This window comes from Lissotriton vulgaris, chromosome 5, assembly GCF_964263255.1.
Source record: "Lissotriton vulgaris chromosome 5, aLisVul1.2, whole genome shotgun sequence".
Lineage (NCBI taxonomy): Eukaryota > Metazoa > Chordata > Amphibia > Caudata > Salamandridae > Lissotriton > Lissotriton vulgaris.
The window spans coordinates 860296749-860312005 of NC_141693.1; the positions used below are offsets into that span (position 1 = coordinate 860296749).

Below are 15257 nucleotides of genomic sequence, written 5' to 3' on the forward strand. Positions count from 1 at the left end.
ATTGTCTGTTTCAAAGCTGCTACATGTTTTAAAGCACTGTCAGCATGCCGCCTGCACTTTGAGGAGTGGGAGAGAGCACCTTGCTGGCAAGAGCAGAATGTGATTGCACCCGCCTCCAAATGGATGTCTGGGGGATCCATGGGTCCTCTTTTATCCCCTCAGAGGGCTGCCTTTTGGCAGTGTCACAAAAGTGGCACACTGTCAGTGTGCCTCCTAAGGGCATGTTTGCCTCTGAGCCTGCTTCTATGGCATGGCACAGATGCAAAGACAGAGATTCCCTTGTTAACATGGGGCCACACCACCAAGCAAATGAGGGAACACCCTCTAACTATAGCGCTGTTGCAACTTGCGTCCCAGCGCTATCAGTATTACAAAAGGGGATGCACAAGCATCCGAAGCCCCTTCTGTAATTCCACTGTGCCCGGGGAGCGCACAAAGTGGGCGTACATGTCTTTTGCGCCTATGGGGCACAATGTGTATTGCGGCTCCAGGTGTGCCCAGGGTAGGACTTGCTTATAGGCCAATTAGGCAGGGTCCGATGGGCTGGTCTGACAGGTCAGTGTGTGGTCTGTTTTTTTGTATATTTGGAGGCCTGTTTCCCATTGCTTATCATTGGCTCTGTAGTTTGAAACTCTCATTTGCTTACTTTCCATTTGCTGGCTGAATTTGATTTAGGCTGTCCAGCATTTCCTTTGCCCCTCTCATGGAGCATAGCCTGTTTACAGTATTCTGCAACGAGTGCTTGATTTCCGTATAAAGGCCTTTAAATGTAGTTCTTATCTTGTCACATATGCTGTGAGTTCAAAGACAGAGGTCAAATGTCTCCGAAGGGAGTGTGGTGTTTACTTTTAGTTCTCTGACTTCAGAGTGAGAGGATTTTTCTGACAATCGGGTGGCATGAAAGGAAGGCTAGCACACAAATATATTTAAATGTCTCAAAAAGAACTGTGCAAATATGGCAGAATATGTCAACATTAGGAAAGCACAATTGAAGCAGTTTGTTTTGTAATTCTAAAGTGTGCTGGAAACAAATATTTTAATATGATCATAACAAATCAATACACTAAGTGATGTAGTTTCCACACATTATTGTTTGTGCGCTGTGTAGTTTTGTCAGTAAAACTCTATGTCTGTGCAAATGTAATGGTCATTTCAATTGAAAATGTGTTATCTGTTATGGCAGTGCACTACCACACCATGCATACTCCACTCTGAGCCCCTCCACTCTACGACACTCTACCCCACCCCACACTCTCTGCCACTGTGCTCCACTCTATGCCAATCTGCTGTACTTCACTCTGTTATTCTACTCCACTCTATTCCACTCCACTCTAGGCCACTCCACTCTGACACACTGCTCTACAGCACCACACTCTACTCTGACTTTACTCTACTTCACTCTATGCCACTCCTCTATAGGGATACTCTAGGCCCCTCTACTCCACTCTACATCATTACACTCAACTACACTCCACTCTATCGCTCTCCACTATACGCTATATTTCACTCTGCAACACTCTGTGACACTTTATGCCACTTCGCTCTAGGCCACTCGCCTTCTCTCGATGCCACTCCACTCTAGGCCACTGAACTCTACAACACTCCACTCTATGACACTACACTCTACGACATTCTGTGCCACTCCATTGAACATCAATCTACGAAACTCCACTCTAAGACATTCTATGCCAATCTACGACACTCAACGATACTCGGCGCCATTCGACGTCACTCCACTCTACAACACTCTATGCCACTCACCCTACTACACTGCACACCACTTTACTCCATGGCACTCCACTCTACACCACTCCACTGTACTGCACTCTATTACACTTTACTCCACTCTACCACAGTTTACTCCACTCTACGCTATGGCACTCTATGACACACAATCACACCCTACTCCACTTTACACCACTCTGACATTCTAATCAATGCCACACTTCACCACTCCAATCCACACAACTCTACTCTATGATAATCTATGCCACTCTACTCTAAAACACTATGTGACACTATGCCACTTCACTCTACGCCACTCTACTCCTCTCTAAGCCACTCCACTCTAGGCCACTCCATTCTACAATATACAATACTCTACTCTGCAACACTCTATGCCACTCCGGTCTTAGACACTTTACCCACTCTACGAGATTCCACTCTACAACACCCACGCCATTTCACTCTATGCCACCTCTCAGCACCACTGTACGACACTCCACACCACTCTGTGCCATTCTGCAACACTCTATAGCACTCCACTCTACTACACACCACAACATTTTACTCTACTGTACGACACTCCACGCAACTCCACTCCATGTCACTTTAAACCACCCTAAACAACTCAACTGTACTGCATTCTACGACACTTTACTAGAGTCTTCAACACTTTACTCCTCTCTACTCAACTCCACACTACTCCACTCAATGCCACTCCACTGTACAACACTCTACTCCACTTTATGCCACACCACTCTATGCCACACTATATAATGCTATGCTACTTAGGTTTAGGCCATTCTATTCCACTGAATGCCACTCCACCCTAAACCTTTACTCCATTCTACACCACTCTACTCTATTTCATGACACTTTGTGCTACTCCACTCTACACCACTTTACTCCACTCTGTGACATTTTATTCCACTCTATGCTACGCCACTCCACTCTACTTTACAACAGTTTACCCTACTCTACGCCCCTCCCTCTACCCTTCACCACTCAATGCTTCTCCACACCACAACCGTCCACTCTAAGCCACTATAGGGCCCTCCACTCTACGCCCCTCAACAACACTCTATTCCATTCTATGCCACTCTTCTCCCCTCCACTCTATGACCCTCCGGTCCACTCTATGCCATTTTACTCCACTCTATGACACGTTACTCAGTTCTACACTATTGTACTATACTGTGTTTCACTATAATCTATGACACTCCACACTACGACACTCTACTCTATTGCAGTTCACTCCACTATACTCTACTCTAATCTACTCCAGTCTATGCAACTCTATGCCACTCTACGCCCCTCCACTATACAACACGTTACTTCACTCTACTCTACACCCCTCTAATCTAAGCTCCTCCACTCCATGACCCTCCACTCTATGTCCTTCTACTCTTCAACCCTCCACTCTACAACACTCTACGCTCTCCATTGCTCTGCACTCCACTCTACACCACTCCACTCAACTCCACTCCATGACAATGTACTCCAAGACACTCTACGAGCCTCCACTCCTACAACACTTTACTCTGTTCTACTCTACACAGATTCACTCTATGCCACGCCACAATACTCCACTTTATGGCACTCTACTCCACTCTACCACAGTCTACTCCACAGCACTCTACAAGCCCCCACTCTACAACACTTTACTCTACTCTATGCCTCTCCACTCTATGGCACTACACTCTATAACACTCTATGATACTCCACTCTACGGCAGTCTACTCTACTCTACACCAATCTAAGTCACTCCACTCTACGACAATCTACTCCACTCCATGCCACGAGCCTCCATTCAAAAAACACTTTATTGTACTCTACGAAACTCCACTCTGCAACACTCTGCAATACTCTACGCCACTTTACTCTACCCCACTCCACTTTACTCTACTCCACTCTATGACACTTTACTTCAATGCATGACACTTTACACCACACCATTCCAGGACACTCCACTCTGCGACACTCTTTGCACTCCACTCTCTGCCACTCCACTGTGCACCACTCAACTCTATGCCACTCTACCCCACACCTACACCACCTAACTCTAGTCCATTCTAGACCATCCTACTCTACTCCACTCAGTGCTACTGTATTCATCTCTAAGATACTCTAATCCATTTCATGTCACTCTGTGACCCTCCACTCTATTACACTCCACAACACTCAACAACACTGTACTCTAAACACTCCACTGTAGGATAATCCACTCTACAACCCTCTATGCCACTCTACTTCACTCTGCAACACTCTACTCTACTCTATGCAACTCCAATCAATGGCACTCTACTCCGCTCAATGCCAATCCACTCTACTCTGCAAAACTCTACTCCACACTATGCCACTCCACTCTATGCCCCTCCACTCTACCCCATCTACTCCACTCTATACCACTCCACAACACTCTACGCAACTCCCTCTATGCTACTCCACCCCACTTTACTCTACTGTACTCCACACCACTCCATCCCACTCATTGCCACCGCACGACTTTCTATGTTATACCACTCTTCACCCATCCACTCTACGCCCCTCCACTCTACACCACTCCACATCACTGTGCTCCTCTCTACTCCACTTCTACATGGTATTTAGACAGAATATAAAGAGAAAAAAATCCCCATGCAAAAATATTGAGTCTAAAATATTGTGACATGGAAATATCGTCAGCAAGAATATTGATGTCACGATTATTAATTTTAGGGTAAGTAATATCGATTTTTTAAATATAGAAGTCATTAATATCGTTTGTACAAATATGTTTTTTTTAAATATCATTTTTTAATTAGTGTTATGTATTTTAGAATATATTTTAAATGTATGTGATGTAATTTTTTTTGTATAAGTATAGTTAATGCTTTTCTAATATGTGTTACATTTTTAGTAGTTAATACATTTAGGGGCCGATTCCGATCTCGGTCGGTGGGGCACCAAATCGGGTTTGGCATTAGCAGATCGGAGGCTGAATTTCCTTCTGGGTCGTACACGGGTCCGGATGATGAAGTACGATGCAAACAAGCGCGAGATCTCCGTCTGAATCGTATCAGGGTCCGAACCACTCCGTACGACTCGGCCACAAGCAAACCGTGGCGCGCAATGGAGACGATTCATGACCGAGCTAGTACGAGGATCGATTTGGACAGGCGGATCGAGTCGGAGCCTCTGGCTCGCAATAGCTCCCAGAGTTGGGCTTTGGGGGTCTGCGTCGGACTCCCTGTTACCCTTAGCCTTACGACTCGGACACAGGGGGAGACCCATGGGTCTCCCCAACATAGGCATGTACGGTGCACATGGCACCAACACATACCCACTGTAGGGGGGGCACTTGTCCGCGACATACCCATTCAGTCAATGAGAGCCCATGTAAGCGTCGTACGACCGGCTCCCATTGATTTCAATGGGAGTCCGACCGAACAGAGTCCGGCTGCATACGGCCGCATCGTACTCGCACGGTCGGACTGCAGGGGTCCGGTTCGGTCAGAAATCACCCTTGATCTGGATAGGTCGGAGAGCTTTCCAACCCATATCGGAATCTGCCCCTAAATTTAATTAAATGTTTTGTTTTTTAGTTCTGTAGCGGGTTAAGGGTTTATTGGGGAATTGCGTATAAAGTAATTTAATTATAATAAATTAATGATTCATTTTTTTATTTAATATTTTTTACTTGATATTTAATTGTGTTAATTGTGCTTTTAAATTGTTTTTGGTGAATGCTATGTGTGGGTTGTGGTCATTTATAGGGGTAAAGCGTCAAAAGTAATACATTTTTAATTAACTAATAACTAGTTGTTGATTGATATTAATTAATTAATTGATAATTAATGATGTCATTTGTGTAATTTGTATTAGGTGCGGGTTGCAGAGTCATAGGGGTAAAGAGTGGGAAGTAATTTATTTTTCATTAATTATTAATTTGTAATATTAATGAATTAATTTATAAGTAATTGTGTTCATTTTCTAATAAAAATGTTTTTTAGATGCAGCTTGTGGGGTTTATAGGAGTAAAGGGTGGGAAGTAGTTTATTTTTAATGTATTAATGATTCGTTAATAATTTATAATAATTAATTAATAATGAATTATTTAATGACTTTTTTTTTTGTTCTTTTAAAACTCTGTATTTGCAACTGAGCGTCATATCACATTATACAAATAAACATTTCCATCAGTGTACAGTCTTTTCTCTTTACTCCCACAAAAATAACTTCAGACTTAAAAACCAATTGCTATATCTTGTTACTTTTAAGACTTGTCAAGTATCACACGATCATAAGCTGTAGAACAGAATACTACAATCACCTATGACAGTACTTCCTGTACACCGCCGTGTATTGTGTCTTAGATATGTAACATTAGTCCTGGAATTCTTTAGTCTGAGCATTTTCCCATACAACCCAACTCCCCCACCCCGTCTCGTACGTCTCCTGGTCTATTCATGTATCTGGTAACCTGTCCTGGCATTAAAACCAGCCTCATCTCGGCTAGCGTATTCATACTCAGCTGACTGCCCTGCGCGCTTTCTGAGCTTATTTGCCTAATGACAGTCCCACACTCATTCTCCATACTTTCACACCTAAGAGTCGTCTGCTTGTGTTGGCTCTTTCTCCATTTCCTCCACCTCCAGTAGCATCCGTTCCCATTCCTGCGCAATTGGGTATTTCCGTTGTCCTCTCTCTTCTTCCCTACGCAAGACAGTTCCCTCAGCTCTGCCCCACCTCATCAAATCAGATCGCCATACCTCCAGATCAGGAGGCCTGGCGGACTTCCACCTCATGTTTAAAACTCTGATTGCCAGCAGCAAGGATAAATCAAGGAGCTTCAACTGGGCCTTATGGTGTTTGGGGCGTTTCCGGTGACCTATCAGGCAATACAGCGCCTCTTCCGGGACCGGCAGGGCTGTGACTGTACGTAGAACCTGGCAAACCCCTCCCCAATAGCTTCGTAGACGTGGGCATGCCCATAGCATGTGGAGAAGGCCGGCATCATCAGCCTTGCAACGGGGACAGCAGTGGGGAGAGTCTGGGAACATCCTATGTAGCCTTTGGGGGGTGAGGTGTGCCCTGTACTGTACCATAGCTTGTATGAATTTGAACTTAACATTCCGGGACACCTTTCTAGGATGTTCTAGGACAGTCTTCCAGGCACCATCCATCAGCACCTCTTGACATTTTGTTTTAAGTGCAGATTTTGTTTTATTGGAGTAAAGGGTGGAGAGTAAATTAATTTTAATTAATGTAAAATTAGCTGTTAAATACTATTAGTTATTCAATTGAAAATGTATTTTTAATTGTGTAATAACATTTTTTAAAGTTTAATTTTAGGTGTGGGTTGAGGGGATCATAGGGGTAAAGAGTGGGAAGTTAATTAAATGTTATTAATTATAATTTGACTGAAGTAATCATATTTGTTTATTTAATGGTTAATTATGTTAATTGTGCAAATAAATTATTTTGTTTTACATTTTAGATGTGGGTTGGGGGTTTTGTAGCGGTATTGGCTGGAAGTAAATTAATTCTAATCAATTAACAATTATTTTTTAATTCATATTAATTATAATTTAATAAATACTAATGTTAATTGTGTCAAAACATTTTTCAAATGGTATAGGTATGTTGTGTGTTTTGTGAGGGTATGTTGTGGGAAGTACATTAATTATAATTAATTAATAAAATTTAATTTGTGAAAATTAGTTTGTGGATAAACATTTATATTAATAGTGTAAATAATGTTTGAGGCGCAGGTAGTGAGTTTTGTGGGGTTATAGGGTGGGAAGTAACTACATTAATGTATGTAATAATTAATGTTTTTGTTAATAAAGAATTTCTAATTAAAAATATTTATTTGTATGATTATTATTTTAGTATTTTATTTATAATAATATTTGTAGGTATTTGTGATATGTATTTAACATTGTAATATGTTTTTATTTTTAGAAAAATTATATTAAAAAAAAATTTATTTTATTTTTCAACATATTTATATATATATTTTTCTTGGTTTTTAAAATATGATTATTTGGTGGAAATATTTTGTTTGCTTTTAATGTTGATCTGACTAAAGTGGGAATCGAAAATGTTACCACTCCGCTATCCAACGCTTCCTCTACTGTTGAACTGACTGGAGTGTGAATAGTAAATTCTTCCCCTCCACAATCCAACACTTTCCCTACTGTTACACTCATTTGGGGGGGGAGGGAATAGTACATTTTACTCCTCCGCAATCTAACACTACCCCTACTGTTGTAGTGATTGCAGTGGGAATAGTACATTTATCCCTTCACACTCCAACAGTTTTCCTACTGTTGTACTGGCTGGAATGGGTATAATAAACATCACCTATCTGCAATCCAACGCTTTTACTGCTGTTGCATTTCAATCAATATACTTTATTCGGCATAAAATACAATACCATAAAAGTACAATTTATAAAAGAGACAAACATCACAATATCAAGAGACCGAAACAAAATACATGTGCAACCCGTTCGCAGGTGGAACCCCTTCTCCTATATTGTTCTTATATAGGGTCATAGATAACTAGTCCTGGGGTTGAATAGGTCGAAGTGAATTAATAAGGGGGTAACATATAAAAACGGCCTCCTAACATGCACAAATAATGAATCCCTTTATACTTAAAAAAAGTAATTATTCTCCCCACCAATTCATTGCTAAGATCTTTAACAAGCCAATGCTACAGCCATGTGTATTCACCCCACGCCTCTTGTGTTTCTGAGTCTCATTGCAGACCTTAAAAAATGTACAGTACAACAAAGTGTTAAAACCTATGTGGACAGCTTCAGAAACAGTAGGGCCACCTTTACCTGCTTAAAACTGGCATTTTTTAAAAATACTTTTTAAAAATAGCTTCCTAGGGCGCGCATTGTAGGGACACAGTAAAACAAAGTGAAGGGTATCATGCGGAGACCGATAGTCGCAGCCGCCCGGACCCTTCAACTCTGTAAATGTTGTGTAATCTGCGGGCACCGCTAAACTATGATATAATAGGTTTAGCCTGAAGCGTGTCATTAAAAATCTGTCTTGGGCATTGTGGACAAAGGACAAGTAAGGCTCAATACCCAGAAAAGATTTGGTCAAAAGGTGTGCTCTCATAGAGGGTTTGATCAGCTCCCTGTCTTCCCTACGGTATGCCACATGCTTCTGGAATTCCACCTTAACATGCGCCTTATCCCAGGGTAACAATTTTATGGGATGATTAAAATATTCTGCACAGCCCATGTCTGTTAGGGTTTCCCTCACATACTTCAGCCATGGGATGTTGCGGCTCGGTCGCGGGCAACACAATCCATTATGATCTGCTTACTTAATGCTCTCCACACCACTGGAGTCAAGCTATCCTGGCTGATGACGGCTGATAGCCAGAAACCGGTCCTAGGATGCTTGGTTCCGGTCCAGGGAAGACATGGCTTGGCAGTTTGGGCTGAACTGTTCCCATGAGGCACAGGGTCAAGGCTGATTTGCATATGGCCATGTCTGAACTGGGGTGGTGTGGAGTTCAAAAAACGATGGATTTAGGCCCAGATCTCTGTACTGGAGTGAATGTATGACATTGTTCTGCATTCTGTCCATCAACTGCTTTTTTTGCATTTGTCACCCCGAGTGGGACGGGTATGCTCAGATGTGAGTCCCGTGCTCTCCACACAACTGGAGTCAAGCTATCCTGGCTGATGACGGCTGATAGCCAGAAACCGGTCCTAGGATGCTTGATTCCGGTCCAGGAAAGACATGGCTTGGCAGTTCGGGCTGGACTGTGCCCGTGAGGCACAGGGTCAAGGCTGATTTGCATATGGCCATGTCTGAACTGGGGTGGTGTGGAGTGCAAAAAAACAATGGATTAGGGCCCAGATCTCTGTACTGGGGTGAATGTATGACATTGTTCTGCATTCTGTCCATCAACTGCTGTTTCTGCTTTCTTAATGCGGCCTCAGGGTTTGTCCAAATTTTGATCCAGCATGTAAGGGTTTTAAGTTCCAACCTGTCTCTAATGTGGCTAACACCCAGTTCCTCATGGATAATATGGGACGAAGTACTTTGCGGGACTTTCAATAGCCGCCGCAAATATTTGTTCTCTTCCATTTGGAGATGTTGCGAATCAATAAATCCCCAAACCTCACTACCGTAAAGAGTTTTAGCACAGGACATAGAGTTTTACAGTCTCAAGATCTGTTCCGGTGACGAATGACCTAACCTACATGCGAAATTCATAATTGCCCCAGAGCAGCTAGCTAAAGTGCAACATTTCTCTTCTACCAGGGTTTTAAAACTAAGGGGTCGATTACGATGGCGGACGGACCTGCGTCCGTCCGCCACCCCCGAGGTGGAGGGACCGTCCGCAGGGGCTGCGGCGGTCCCTCCGTAGGAATTAGGATGTGACCGCCACCCTGGCGGTCACATCCCGTATATTTAACATTGCGGCGGGTGCTGCTTTAAGCAGCACCCGTCGCAAAGTTAAAAATGCACGCAATGCATTTGCATGCACAAAGCGGCAGGCACCACGCGGTGCCTGCCGCATTGTGCATGCAACTGCAGGGGGATACCATAGGTACTCCCCATGTGCACCCCCACACCACCCCCTTCAACTTGGGGGCCCGCAACAGGCCCCCACAGCAGGAACCGTATGCTTTTTCGTGATGCCATTGCCGCCACAGAAAGGCATATCCCCCAGCACATCCTAATATGGCTGGCGGTGTCTTGCAGACACTGCCACCATATTGCGGTCCACACCCCGCGAATCAGCGGCGGACGGACCTGTTGTCCGCCGCTGATACCACCGCCATCATAATCTGGCGGTGCGTGTTTTCTATGCCGCAGCGGTGAATCCGCATCCTCCAGTGACTTCCACCGGCCCGGAGGATGCGGATTTACCGCCATCGTAATCGACCCCTAAGATGGGTATCAAATAGTATCCCCAGATATGAGAACGTCTGCACTTTTTCCAGGTGGTGAGAGCCAATCATATAATTATATTTCCTTTTCGGGGTTTTCCCCACTTCCACGATATATGATTTTGAAAGGTTGGCAGACAAGTCTAAACTCTCCATGAAACAGAAAAAAACATCTATCAGACAGTGTAGCCGGCGAGGGGTGCGTGCGAGAAGCACCGTGACGTCCGCACAAAGCAGAACGGGGATCCCTTTCGTTCCTATCCTTGGCAAGTCCACCCCAAGAGCGCCTAGTGCTTGATCCAGGCCATTTATATACAGAGTGAATATGAAAGGGGCCAGAATGCAGACTTGTCTTACCCCCCCTTGAGCAAGGAAAGGGATCGGTAGTACTCCCCTCCTCATTATATCTGACGTGGGCAAAAGTGTTCTGGTGTAATGTTCTTAAAATGTTTACCAAACCAGAATCCACACCAAGAGCCCCCATGAGTTCCCACAATTTCCTATGGTTCACCCGATCAAATGCTGCCGTCAGGTCCATGAAAGCCAAGTACACAGTTTCTTGACTGGCAATAGTGTACTTGGCTACCAATAGGTATAAATTAAAGCATTGATCGGTAGTTGACCGTTCTGGCCTGAACCCATACTGCATGTCAGTGATTATGTGGTGTTCAACCGCCCAGTCCAATAACCGGTTGAGGATGGCCCTGCCTAATACTTTCACTGTCACATCGATAAGAGAAATGGGACGGTAACACAAAGGACTGTCCTTATATCCCTTTTTAAAAATGGGGACAATTGTAGCTGTGGACCAGGATGCAGGCATACCAAATTCCACTGCTGCATTAAAGACCCTGGTCAGTATGGGCGCCCAAAGTTCTACCTGGCTCAGGGAAAGGTCAGGGGGAACCCCGGCGGGCCCCGGGGTCTTATTCCTTATCAGACCCTCAATGCCTGCCTTTATCTCACCCAAGGAAAATATTTTCTGGGCAGTAGTCTCGCCCCCTCCTCTGCTTCTGGCGGATCATCGGACCTACCGGTATTATAGAGGCTGTTGAAGTGCCCATACCAAGATTCTGGCAGGATATGATTTGATACCTTTGGTTTATTTGCATCTTGGAAGCAGGGGTCATTTATAACTTTCCAAAAGGCGGTCGAGTTCTTAGAGTCGACCACTTCCCATAAATTTTCCCAAGCCTGCTGTTGTTTTGCGTTGTTTTACTGCCTGTTTATAGAGGGCCCTACATGTGGACACCCTTATCTTGTCCTTTGGGACAGCCTTTAGTGCTGACTTCTGCTCCCTCAGGGCAAAGAAGCATTGATGGTCAAACTACCTATAATCCTCCTTTCCATTTGTGTTAGTTCTACTCATGAGTAGAGCATCAATATATTGGGTGACGCACTCAAAGGCTTTGATCAATTCTGCCCCGACCACTGTTAGGTTTAAGCACTTCCAAATGTGCTGTTATTTGTCTGTCATTAAGGCTCTATAAAAAGCTTCACCCTCAACCTGGGACCATTTCAGCCTCCTTCCTTGATCAGTGGCACTTATCGTACCACTATCCCCCATTCCAACAGAGTGCTTGATTAAATTTGGGTCCTTGAGCGACATGACCAAAGGATTGTGATCAATAAAAATGCTTACATATATCTTAAAACATAAAATCCAACGCTTTAACGTGTTGGAAAAACAAATGAAATCAATAAAAGAATCACATCCTCTACCTTTAAAAGTTGGATGAACCAATCTGTCCTCCCCAGATTTAATCAAGTCCATGGTGTGTGTGAGGGCATGAATACCTAACACCTTGTTTAACTCTTTTCCCTCCCTTGTGTGCTCTAAGTGCGGTCCCTCTTCCAGTGGGCAAGAAGACCAATCCCCCCTGCTGAATTTCACATTTGGGCACAGGTGGTAGTTAAAGCCGCCGAGTAACACCAAGTGGGACATCTGCGCCCCTTGATCTTGTATACCTGCCAGCCTACACTCCAATTTGTTCAGTCTTATTGTGGTCTGTCGCGCTAAAATAGCATTATAGAAATTAAGAAAGGTAACTTATAACCCTTATTACAAAATCTGGTCACCTGCATAAAAACCCAAATCGTCCCACCTGCCCTGTAACCTCAAGTCGACGTATGTGATCAGGCCTCCCTTTGCTCTTCCAGCAGCTGCCTTGCGAGCTGGTACAAAGTACATTTTATAACCTTCTAAAGAAAACGCACTACTATCCATCTCCCACGATTTCTGAAGGCAAATAACCTGGAAATTCTTAATGTTACTCTGTCTGAGGATGTCTGAGCTTTCTAATATTGGGCAAATATTAGGACTGAGAGATACATTAGCTACTTGGGTATTCCCTTCAACGGCGAGCCCACTAGGGTCTCCCGGGGAAGAAGGAATGATAAACTCATTAGCCATTAGCAAGACTGTCCCTCCCGTGCCTGCATTAAAAGACAAGCTCTCCAATCTATGACCATCCCTAATTGACGTACTCCTGTCGAGTCAATCTAGGTCATCTAGGGCTGATAAGTTATTGAGAGGAGTATACCGGTTAGTTAACGGGACCGAGTAACCCCCTCGAACAGGTCCTGCTAGATGTCTCCTGTGTTCATCACGATTATTTACACCCATTGTATCCCTATAAAAAAAAAACAGGGGGAGCATTCAAATACTCGATCCATCCTCCTCCAGGAAGGACCCCTTTCGCTGGGAAAGGAGATCATGTACCAGCCCTGGATACCTTAGATTTAAGATCACAGTGTCTCCAGGAAAACTCTTCCTACTGCTTCCAATCCAGGACACTCTTCTCGCCATTAATATATGCCTATGGTTTGCGATGTTAAAACCTACATTTCTATTCAGCCAGTGGACCGCTTTGTTAATCAGCATTCGCTGAGTTTCTTCTCTGTTTCCACTAAGAGCCGGAACCCCTGTCAAGACTACTGTGTATGGTCATGATGCCGGTGGTGGATCTAAAACTGGCAAGCCAGCAGTACACCTAGCGAAGTCACTTAAGTTGGGCGCAGTTTCATGTTGTTTCTAGAAAAGAGGGGTGGTCCAAAGGAGAATCCAAGGCTATATCAGTCTTCATGTGGTTTTTGTAGGAGAAACACACTCAAAAAAACTCTGGACCTCTTGAGTTTTGAACAATAAAGTCTTTAGGGGGATAGTGAGTGTGTTAACAACAGTTCTTTATATCATTAGGCTGAATCCTTGCTCATATAGATTTAGTCAGAAGTTCATTGTTGTGTAGAAAAAGGCTCTTTATTGATTTTAGTAAAAACATGAACAGCCGACACGTGTTTCGCCCCCTGTGGCGATTCGCGCCAGGGCTTTTTCAAGGCTGTAAAAGATCAAAGTTACATATATGTGTTTAAAAAGTTGTCTGAAGCCTGGCCTTTGACCCCAATACCAGTGAGTGAAGTGTGAAAAGAAGAAAGGAAAAGTGATTAGAGTGAGGCAACAAGATTCCAAATTCATTAGTCCATTGCTTTCATGCAAAAAGTGATGTGTGAAAAGAGAGAGGGAAAAAGAAGTGCTGTTTTGGAGATTTGTGATAACACTTCTGAGTTGAGGTTTCTGATTGGTGATCAGTGTCGGAAAAAGCCACAGTGACAAGCTTAGAACATAAGAAAAGAAGTAAATACCAGAAGGGAGGAAGCGTTCACCTTTGTGGTATTGATATTTCAGTGTTTTAAAGGTTGTTTATAAGACAGTAAGTGTAGTTAATTTGACTGTTAGCCAGAAGAAATTCAGGAAATCAGATCAAATCAGGTAGAGCAAACCCTTAAAATTCCAAGTCGCGTTCGCTGGGTTTCTTCTCTGTTTCCACTAAGAGCCGGAACCCCTGTCAAGACTACTGTGTATGGTCATGATGCCGGTGGTGGATCTAAAACTGGCAAGCCCGCAGTACACCTAGCGAAGTCACTTAAGTTGGGCGCAGTTTCATGTTGTGTAGGTCCTCTACCCTCTATGTTTATGGGGGCTGGGTTAGAGCTTGGGTTTTGGACTTCGGTTCCCCCCTCATATATGTATTGTTTCCCACGATGATTTTGTCTACACCCTCCTTTGTTCCCTCCAGCTGTTCACATTCGTACTTCCCACCCTCTTTTCTCTCTAGGGGAATTGCTGCCTTAGAGGTGTGGGACCCTCTAGTGCCCCCAATCTGTTAACTGGGTGCCACGTACCCACATTTGTCAAGATGCTATTCTGTGTGATCAGCAGGGACAGTTTCCCTTCTATCAGATTAATTTTCTCATGTATGGGCACTAGGTGGGTAGTTAACATTGTTTCCAACCTAGACCACAATTCCATATCTACCCCCGAGTTTTTTCCGCCTCTCAACAATTTGGACACTGGTGGCTGGCTGTGGAACCTTCTGTGTCTTTAGACCTGGTCGCTTTTGGTACACCCTTCTGCTTTGATTTACCATTAGAAATATGAAGCCCCACCCCCGGGGTTCGCTTTGCTGGGGCCAAAGAAGCAGCCGATGAGATGGCAATACTGTTTATAATACTTTTGTCTATTAAAGCCCTTTTAGATCGGGTAACCACCTCCCCGCCTTCCCTTGAGATAATTTCAACGCCAGTTGGAACTATGGCCAGTACAGGCTCTCCCTCTGCCAGC

The 15257-nt window shown here is 43.9% G+C and overlaps 1 protein-coding gene across 1 annotated transcript in view; it reads right to left on the reverse strand.

The window, feature by feature from the left end:
• Nucleotides 1-15257, reverse strand: part of LOC147711708 (heparan-alpha-glucosaminide N-acetyltransferase-like) — a 1547073-nt gene that overhangs the window by 1474786 nt on the left and 57030 nt on the right. The gene's annotated exons all lie outside the window — the stretch shown is intronic.